The following is an 11136-nucleotide window of genomic DNA, read 5'->3' as shown; positions in this document are numbered from 1 at the left end:
TTGAGCAACTCCTGGTGACAGAGAATTAGTGTCTATCTAGAAAAATCTTTCTGAGTGCATGATTGTACTTTTTAAAGCCTCTCTTACTTACTCTTTTATCCTAATGGTAGGAACGCCATCCCCTCAAAACTTTCTCCACAAGGATCACCAAAATTAATCAAGTTTGCTGACTCGCCAGAAGTAATCATCATCTCTGAGGCTGTGATCCTGCCATTCATAGGAAAACTGGTGAATTGGCCCTTGCTGTCGGTAGGGAGCTTGGCTGGGGTTATTAGGCAGGGTCCTCAGTTTCCCTTCAAGTGTTCCTGAAACATGGCTAGATTGGGATTTTCATAGTGTGGACATCTCAGGGAAGTTAGACTTCCTGAGTTAGACCATATATATATACCAATTTAGACCATATATATATATATATGGTAGCTCTAGCGTTCCCCAAAGTGTATAAGTATAAGCTGTTAGGCTTTCTTAAGGTTTAGGTCAGGAACGAACCCAGTGTCACTGCTCAAAGCAAGTTAGAGGCGAGCCCCATACCTGAAAGGAGAAGACTACATAAGAAAGTGACTATCAGAAGGTATGGCTTATGGCAGTCCACCAGAGTATTTTGTTTTTGTATTATAAAGTCTTAATGCCAAATACCCGACAAATAGTGTTCAAATGCTGACTGAATCAATAGCAACAGAATCAATAATAAAACTCCAGCGTTATAAAACCAACTGAAGTGGCTCCTATTTAAGTGTAACCATGTATTAAAGATGACCATCCAAAATAAATATGATTGATATATTGAACTGCATATCAGAAAGTCTGTCAGTTTTTACAATATATGGTTCATGGTATATATGATCAATATCTGGAATCACAGATTGGAAAAAAAAACATCCATTTCGATAAAAGAAAGCATAATTGGGATTTCAAGCACTTACTGTAGTGTCTCGGATCTTAGTCCACTGCTTTACGTTCAGTAAGCTAAAAAGTTTGATCAATTATGGCATGTTTAACACAGAAACAGAAAACAAATGAATTTTTAAGTGGAAGATATATAAATGACTTACTGACTATAGGTAAAAATATAGGGTTATAAATTCAGAAGTCTTAAATGATTCCCTGAATGCATAATTTTCAGTGGTAAGTGATCTTCATGGTAAATGGATCATGGCTTTTAAGTTTCTACCACATCATTAGCTCCATGAATTCAGGCACCAGGTTGGTTTCATCACTGAATTGTCAGTGCCCTGCACATAGCCAGTCTTCAAAGCCAAGTAAATGAATAAATAACTGAAGAAAAATCAGCTAACCTTATTTTTTGAAAGGCAGATTAGTTTTGTGTGTGCATGTGTGTGTTTCACTCTGTATATCAAAGATTCATGTTTTGCAGGCAGTAGGGGTAGAGGTAGGAAAGAAACTGCAATTGAATACACAGAATATGAAAAACTTTGAGAATATATGCCTATTTGAAAAGTAAGAACTTCAGATTATATATATATTTTTAAAGATTTTATTTATTTATTCGACAGAGATAGAGACAGCCAGTGAGAGAGGGAACCCAAGCAGGGGGAGTGGGAGAGGAAGAAGCAGGTCACAGCAGAGGAGCCTGATGTGGGGCTTGATCCCAGAACGCCGGGATCACGCCCTGAGCCGGAGGCAGATGCTTAACCGGTGTGCCACCCATGTGCCCCCAGATTATATTTTTATATTTGGAAATAAAATAAATAGCAAGAAGTGTCCTTACCAGGTGTGCATAAGGTTTTTTTTTTTAATTTATCAAAAGTAAGCATGATGATTAAAGTAAAAAATAAAGCGAATACTTGTATGAGACCAATTTCTATATACTGTATCCATAAAAACTTAATGATAATTAATTTGGACATACTATGTTAACAAACAATTAGTTAAATCAGTCAAGTTTCTGAAATACATCTTCATACAAATTAAAAATATTTGTTTCTACATTCTGCCACAATTCCATTTTCATTTATTATTCCCCAACATTTTCAAGGAACTCCTAGCATCTCTCTCTTTCTATACCTTGGAAAACATTTACTTATACCTCATATGCAAGCATAATCTCCCTGAAGTAACCTCCTTGAAACTTCCAGTTAAAGGAATTATGACTCCATGGTTTTTCTATCAAAGATTAAAAAGGTTAACTTTGTGTATTGACTGTCTTTGATGGCATATAGAGAGGTTCGAAACAATCAATGATTCTTTGAATCTGTTTTTATTTCCCTAGAAAAATGTTTAACACATTCTCACCATGCTCTTTTATAAAATTTACTTAAAGAAAAATGAAAATACCACGTGAAACTGCCCTATCAAATTTAATGCACATTAGGCTCAGGAACAAACCACAAACGTCTCTCTCCAACATGAGGTACTAAAAATAGAAATTCATTTTTCTCCTGAACCTTGAAAGTCCTAGTTATCTACTGTTTATTTCAGTTAAATGAAAAAGGGAAAGAGCCATCACTCTATACTTAGTAAGTGTTTAATAAACAAACATAATACAATCATTTTGGAATTTTATGCAAAACACATCATCTTTTTTTGCATTTTCATCTGTTTTTTTTTTTTGTAAGTAGGCTTCATGCCCAGCGTGGAGCCCAACACGGGGCTTGAACTCACGAACCTGATATCAAGACCTGGACATTTAACCAGCTAAGGCACCCAGGCACCCCAACATTTTCAACTTTTTTAAAAAATAAAAATTACCTCTGATCTTTTTCCCTGTAACAAAAAGTTATTTGAAATTCTTAATATCTGTAATGAATGAATTTTTAAACAGGGAAAATAATGTGGAAGATGTGCCATTATCATACTAGATAATCCCGGGTAACATGTATTAATTAGTTATATAAAAATACACTGTAGAAATAAGATCATCTTTACATGGAGAAATTTTTTTGATTGTTCAGTTGAACAAACCCTAGTTACTTAGCCCAGTGTTCAAGTGCTAGCAGGGTAAAATGGAAGGCTAAAATAGGAACCTTGACTTTTATAAGGCAAACAAGTTATTTTTGGAACATGAAATATATTCAAAAGAATTTAAATAACAATGAAAAATCATTATTACTGTTTGAAATAATAGGCAGGGGTTTTTGTTTCCATTACTGCATATTAGTGACTTAGCAGGAGGAAGAACAAGCTTATTGATTTAGATGTATAAGATGAAATTAATATAGTTTAAGCCATGCATGTCTAATCACAGTTTGGTTGATAATTTTGCATTTTCAAGATGGTATTGTTTTCTATTTCTGTCTTCATGTCTTGCCAAAGGCAAATGCCAAACTTAAAACAAGCAAAAAATAATTAATATTAAAAAAGAGTGGGCTGAGAGCATAATCCCCAGTGTACATTGTATTCCATCTTGAATGTTTTTTGCCATTCCTGTTTCATCTTTTTTTCCTTTAGAAGTCAAACTTATTTTGCAGTTTATATATTTGCCTTTTCTAAAATACAAATACATTAATTCCAGAAAACTTACTAGTCTATTTTTTAAAATTAGTTTTTCCCCTAACATGAATATAAGAAAAATACTTCTGAGATTTTTCTCAATAAAAACATTTAATGATATAATTGGAGTTTATTAAAATATTAATTTAAGATATATTTATATTTGAGAATATTTTTACAATTTAAGAATAGAAAAATATTTTCTATATTGTCACATAAATTTCATAAATATATTTTTAGTAGCTGTGTGACATTCTTCTCATTTCTTTATTATTATTATTTTTTTTTTTTTAAGATTTTATTTATTTAACAGAGATAGAGACAGCCAGCGAGAGAGGGAACACAAGCAGGGGAAGTGGGAGAGGAAGAAGCAGGCTCATAGTGGAACAGCCTGATGTGGGGCTCGATCCCACAACGCTGGGATCACGCCCTGAGCCGAAGGCAGACGCTTAACCGCTGCACCACCCAGGCACCCCTTCTCATTTCTTTAAACAAACTGTTTCACACAGTAGGTTTTCTATAAATTTGGGGTGTTGAATATGATTCTCAAAATAAAAGTATTATTTAGATTTTTCCTTTTATAGAATTAATCAGTATTAGAGCATATTATTAAGAACAGTTTACCACTTAATTTCCAGTTCTCAATTCACTCTTTGATTGTCCTCATCAATTCACCTGATATTATCGACTCTTATCATGGATAGATTAAGTGAAATGTTTCCACAAAAAATTTGCAGGTGATATTTCCTGAGATCACTGTACCCTTTTTATTCATTTAATAAATATCTATAGAGTGCCTATCATGAACCATGCTATCAAAGTCAAAAACCTGAATGGATTGTTGGAAAAAAATCAGACATAGAACTCATAGTCTAGAGATAGCACACCTAAAAGCAAAACACTGATGTTTATATTATGTAACAAATAAGACCATGGGTTCTTCCTCAGGATGTTAGTATCTCAAATTAGGAGATGAAGAACTGATTTCCTGCTCAAATTGTGAAGAAGAGATATGTCAATTTAAGAAAGTGCTGTCACTTCCATAAGGGTAAAGTTTCACGATGTAAATTAGTGATTCCCAAAGCTGGATGATCTTTGCAATTACTTGGGAACTTGTGAAAACGCTAATAGCTGGGCCCCACCATAGACCAAATCAGTAAAGAATTTCAGGATGGGACCCAGGCATTTGTGCTATTTAAAATCTCTCCAGGTGATTGTAAAGTGCAAACAGGATTGAGGACCACTCATTCAAAATATTTTTTTCATTGATTTATATGTGTGTGTCTATTCCTAGACTCGTTTTGTTCCCATGTTCTATGTCTCTCTTGATGCCAGTAACAAGCAGAGTTGATCATTGCAGCATTATGATAAATCTTAAAGTTAAGCGATGTGTACCTTCAGACATTGTTTTTCACAGTTGTATTGGCTATGCTAGGTCCTTTGTATTTCCACATGAATTCTAGAATCACCTTTCCATATTGACAACAAAAAAGCCTGCTAGTGTTTTATTTGGGACTACATCAAATCTATTCAAAGAACATTAACATCTTTTTTTTTTTTAAAGATTTTATTTATTTATTTTGACAGAGAGAGACAGCCAGCGAGAGAGGGAACACAAGCAGGGGGAGTGGGAGAGGAAGAAGCAGGCTCCTATCGGAGAAGCCTGATGTGGGGGGCTCGATCCCAGAACGCCGGGATCACGCCCTGAGCCGAAGGCAGACGCTTAACAACTGTGCCACCCAGGCACCCCAGAACATTAACATCTTTATAATAATGAGTCTTCTGACAGATCACTAAAGTATATTGTTCAATTTATTAAAGATTTATTTATCTCAGCAATATTAGTTTTTGGTACTCAAGTTGTTGGAAGATGGAGGAGAGACAGTAAAGTGTCCTCCAAACTGAGAAGGCATTCTGAGACTGAACAACAAAGCAAGCCACTCTATACCATTTATGGAATTTTATTTAGGGTAACTTACTAACAGAGGGGATCAGGGGGAAAAGGATCCAGGTACTACACAGCTACTCTCTGCAAAGTCGGGACCTTAATCCACAGATTTTATACAGTATTGTTGTGAGGTCAAAGGGTAGTTATCTAAAGTGGTGTCATCTGTGCACCAGAGGGGACATCAGAACAAGCCTTCTCACATTCTAGTCAAGGCATACATTAACCTCCAGGGGGCCTGGAGCACATAGCCTTGAGGGAGGTCATTGCACAGATATGAATAAGATGGAGGGCCAAAGATGGAGTCAGTGTTGTCAGCACTTTTACACAAGTCTTATACATCTTTTATCAGAATGACCCTAAGGAATTCAATTTGCATTTTAAAACATTTGTAAATATTATTTGCATTTAAATTTCAAAGTGCTTTTGCTAAATTAAGACTTTAAAATTGATTTTTGTATTACTTGGTCTTTTGTCTTGCCACCTTGATAAATTCACTTATTAATTCTAATAGCTTTTTTTGTAGATTCCAGTGGATTTTATACACAATAATGTTGTCTGTGAATAAAGGCTGTTTTACCTCTTCTTATAAATCTAGATGCCTCTAGTGCTTATTCGTGCCCTATTTCATCACATAGAATCTCCAGTACAGTCTTTAAGAAAATAATGAGAGTGCACATCCTTGCCTTACTCCTGATCTTAGTGGGAAGAGATTAAGTCTTTTACCACTAAGTATGATGTTAGCTGTAAATTTTACACGGGTACTCTTTATCAGTTTGGAGAAGTCCCCTTCTATTCACAGTGTACAGAGTTTATCAACCATCAACGTTGAATTGTTAAATACTATTTTAGCATCTATTGAGATGCTTAGATTTTTTCTTTCATCTAATATGGTGTATTACATTAATTGATTTATTAAAGTTAAACCAACTTTACGTTTCTTGATTAAACCTCATTTAGTCATGATGTGTTATCCTTTCTTTACATATTGCTAGATCGAATATGCTAACAAATTCCTAAGAACTTCTGCATTTATGTTCGTGACGGATATTGGACTTAGTTTTCTTTTCTTGTAATACCTTTATCAGGTCTGAGATTGAAACAATGCACGCCTCATGCAATTATTTGAGAATTACTCCCTTCCCTTTAATGTTCTGGAAGAGTTTGTGTAGAATTGGTTTTGTTTATTTTTAAAAGTTTGGTGTAGTTGACCATCAGACCCATATGAGGCTGGAATTTTCTTTCTGGAGAAGGTTTTAACTGAAAACTCAATTTCTTTAATAGATAAATAAATTTCTGTGTTCTCTATTTCTTCTGGAGAGCCCTTGGTAGTTTGTGTCTTTCAAGAAATTTGCCCATTTCTACTAAGTTCTTGAATAAAGTTATTTGTAATATTCTCTGATTTTTATTCTAATAGCTGAAGAATTTGTAGTGACACCCCTGCTCTCATTCCTGATAATAGTATATTTACTTGAATCGAGTTACAGGCACAGAGTCTAAAATTTAGATCGTTGACTGTGTACCTGCATGTTTCTCCACCAACTTATTTTTTGGGTGTGAACATGACCTAATAAGCTCTAGTTTTTCTATACTCTGATACTTAAAAATGCACAATAGGATTAATTTAAAAAGTTATACTACAGAGTACCCTTTTCCATTTTCCACAGGAGACAGGCTAGACCGGTAAAGGGTTGGAATAGTGGCCAGATTTCTCTCAGGGCTCAGAGGGACACCCTCAATATGTTAACAGAAGGTGTTCCTAGCTTGGTTGACAACATAATTCACCCCAGTAACTATGTTTCTATAAACAAAAGTCCTATTCAGAGTCATTTGGGGGGCTGTGCTTTAAAAAAAAAAATCGTGTCCTTTCATAAGCCCCTATCACTATGATTGCTAGGAAAATTCATAGAGCCAACAGCAGTCAGTCCTATAGTCACAACTTACAGTTTACACAATATAAATAAGAGATGCAAATCCACACAAAAACCTCCTTGTTAACCATTTAGAAATTTCTGTCGTGTTAAGGTTCTTATATTCACAGTGTAACTGACCTAAAAAGTAGGAGGGTGATAAGTCAGTGTTGTAGAGTGAACTGTTCTTAATGAGATTCATTTAAGAAGAAGTAAGAAAGGGGGTGAGGACTGCAAAACAACTCATTTGGCACAGACACTGAACCTGGATATAACCACTGACCCTAATTAGGCTGCTGATCCTTTCCATGGTGCTCCTGCTGTCTTGGGTTTGGACTTGCCAAGGTCCTTTTTTGACGAGTGAGCTCAGATAATTTGTTGATATCTAGGTTCCAACTCTTTATTCCTGCTGACATGTCAGAACTCTTTAAGGGAAACCCGGAAATGCCAAACGGCCACAGGAGGGGCTGCATCTAACCTCGCAGTCTGAGGAGATTACTCTCCTTTTAGAGCTGGGTCATTAGAAACAGCCTTGAGGAACCAGATAGAGACAAATGGTCTTCATTAAAAATTATCAACTCTGAGTGAAAATACTAGTAGTTTATATTAAATTCATCACATTAGCTGGAATCTATTTTTTAACTTCAGTAAAGGCATTGGTATTTCCTAAGGCAGAAACTTGCTAAATGGAAAGACGGTCACAAATCTCCTTTAGTCCTTGATTCTCTTCAAGGGAGGTAGAAGAAACATCTAGTTTGGTTTTGTTTCGCTTTCATTTGCTTTCTAAGAAAAATCATAATCTCTTGTGGAGGCTGCTTCAGCAGAATCAGAAGCCACTTTCAGCTCTCCTTCTTAGAGTGATTTCCTGGCCGAATGATCTCTTTTGTTTTGCCTCTGATTTGTTCAGGATCTTCCTGGCAGGCAACTTGTTACTTGTAAAAACTATTACAACATACATTTTGTTTTGGGGAAGGTAATTTCCAGATGTTTGCTCATTGTTTAATGGGAGGACTCGTGAGGGTCACCCACCTGGATTGCAGCATGGAGGTGCCATATGTCCAAACTAATCAGAGGAATTGTTTGTAATCTGAGGGTTTGAGAGGCTTGATTGTTCACTCTGTATGAGAAAGCAACAGCTGTAACAGATTTGTGATGGGTAACCATTTTCTCATTTATAGAGAGAAAGAAGAAGTGATTGGGAAAGTGCCTTATAACACCCCCTGAAGTAATTTTCTAGGTAAGACAAATGTAATCCAAGTTTTATTTTACTGATGAGGACAGTGGCATCAGAAAAGTTTATGTTGCTAGTGGAACAAATATTCGGTTATAGTGTATGGGGGTTTGGGGAGGCTACTTTAACAGCCACAAAAGAATACCATTTCCCGCCCCCCGGAAGCTAAAACTGAAATGTGTGGGATAAAACTTGTACATACTGCCTTCTTCATACATTAGGCAATTCATTTTTTAGAGATATTTATTTATTTATTTATTTAGAGAGTGTGTGGGAGCGGGAGGGAGGGGTAGAGGGAGAGAGACAAGAATCTCAAGCCGACTCCGTGCTGAGTGCAGAGCTCGCCTCAGGGCACCGTCTCACAACCCTGAAATCAGGACCTGAGCAGAAGTCAAGAGTCAGATGCTTAACGGACTGAGCCACCCAGGCACCTCTAGACATTCATTTTCTTATGTTTAGAAAATTTGAGCCATTTTATGGCAGTATTTGGATTATTGATTACCTTTAGAATCATATTTTTTGCTTTTCAACTAGAAAAGATCATATCAATTATAGAATCCATTACTTCATTTGAAAGGTGAGAAAGATCTATTAACTTAGTATAAAATAACTAAATTTTATCACATTTTGAACGTGAGAATAGGCTTGTATTTGCATATCTTTCTTAGCATAATGTATAAATGGTTTAGTTCAGATAATATAATTATCCTAAATTATGTTAAAATTAATATATAATGTTATAACATCAGATAGTATCTGATATATCATCAATATAATATCACCATATTTTATTAAGGGAAAAGAACTGAATGTTCAATAGGAGTTAAATAAATTCAGAAAAACCAGCTTTTCTAGATTTTGAAAGTCAAAAATACTATGATGTTGGTTTCCAACTGGCTCATTAAAGGTATACAAATTCTAGCAAGCGCAAATTAAAGATTAAAAATACTGATGGCGTACATAGCAACTTCTTACTAGATAACTGTCCAGAGGAAAGGGAAACAAAAGCAAAAATGAACTATTGGGACGTCATCAAGATAAAAATTTTCTGCACAGAGAAACAAACAACAAAACTAAAAGGCAGCCTATGGAATGGAAGAAAATATTTGCAAATGACATATCTGGTGAAGGGTTAATATGCCAAATCTATAAGGAACTTATCAAACTCAACACCCAAAAAATAAATAATCTAATTAAAAAATTAGCTGAAGACATGAACAGACGTGTTTCCAAAGAAAACATACAGATGGCTAACAGGCACATAAAAAGATGCTCAACATTACTCATCATCAGGGAAATACAAATCAAAATTACAATGAGATATCACCTCACACTTGTCAGAATGGCTAAAATTAACAACACAGGAAGCAACAGGTGTTGGAGAGGATGTAGAGAAAGGGGAACTCTCTTACACTGTTAGTGGGAATGCAAACTAGTGCAATCGCTCTGGAAAACAGTGTGGAGATTCCTCAAAAAGTTAAAAATAGAGCTACCCCATGATCCATGATTCCATCACTAGGTGTTTACCCCAGCAATTGCACTACTAGAAGTACAGATTCTAAGGGGTACATGTACCCCACCCAATATTTATAGCAGCATTATCAACAATTGTCACACTATGAAAAGAGCCCAAATGTCCATTGACTGATGAATGGATAAAGAGGTGGTATGTATATACACTGGAATATTCAGCCATCATAGAGAATGAAATCTTGCCATTTGCAACAATGTGGATGGATCTAGAGTGTACTATGCAAAGTGAAATAAGTCAGAGAAAGACAAATACCATATGATTTGACTCATATGTGGAATTTAAACAAAATAGATGAAAATAGGGGGAGGGGGAAAAAAAGCAAGAAGCAAACCATAGGAGACTCTTAACTATGGAGAACAAACTGAGGGCTGATTGAGGGAGGTGGGTGGGGGATGGGCTAGATGGGTGATGGGCATTAAGGAGGGTACTTGTCATGATAAGCATGGGGTCTTATATGTAAGTGATGAATCACTGAATTCACTCCTGAAACTAATACTACCCTATATGTTAACTAATTAGAATTTAAATAAAAACTTGAAAAAAAAAAAGAGGCAAAAATATTGGTGGCACATAGACACTGCTTTACCAGGGAAAGGTGATTGCATGATCCTCAAATTATTTTCCTTAGAGTTGCATTATAGAAAATACCTGGGAGCTCGTTAGAAATACAGAATTTCAGGGCCACTTTCAGACCTACTAAATCAGAACTGACACTTTAACATGCTCCTCAATTGATTAGTAAGAATATTAGCATTTGAGAATTGTGAATTGAATTACTGCTCTAAATTTAAAATAACTGCTATGAATCTAAAATCAGTAAAAATAATAATATCTAACATTTCTTGAATGTTCATTATGTTCCAAGCATTCTTTGAAGACTTATATATGCCTATTATCTATTATTACTGAAAACAATGCTATAAAGTTGTTATTGTTACTACATTACTCTTTCTAAAGAGACACAGCTAGTAGTCATGAAACAGAACTCTAGTTAAGGGAGTATGACTCAGTTTACACAATGAATGACTACATGATACTAATTACCTATTATTGCAGCTCACAGGCA

The sequence above is a fragment of the Ursus arctos genome, unplaced genomic scaffold (assembly GCF_023065955.2).
Source record: "Ursus arctos isolate Adak ecotype North America unplaced genomic scaffold, UrsArc2.0 scaffold_10, whole genome shotgun sequence".
NCBI classification, from domain to species: Eukaryota; Metazoa; Chordata; class Mammalia; order Carnivora; family Ursidae; genus Ursus; species Ursus arctos.
Note: the sequence above shows the minus strand (reverse complement) of the source record.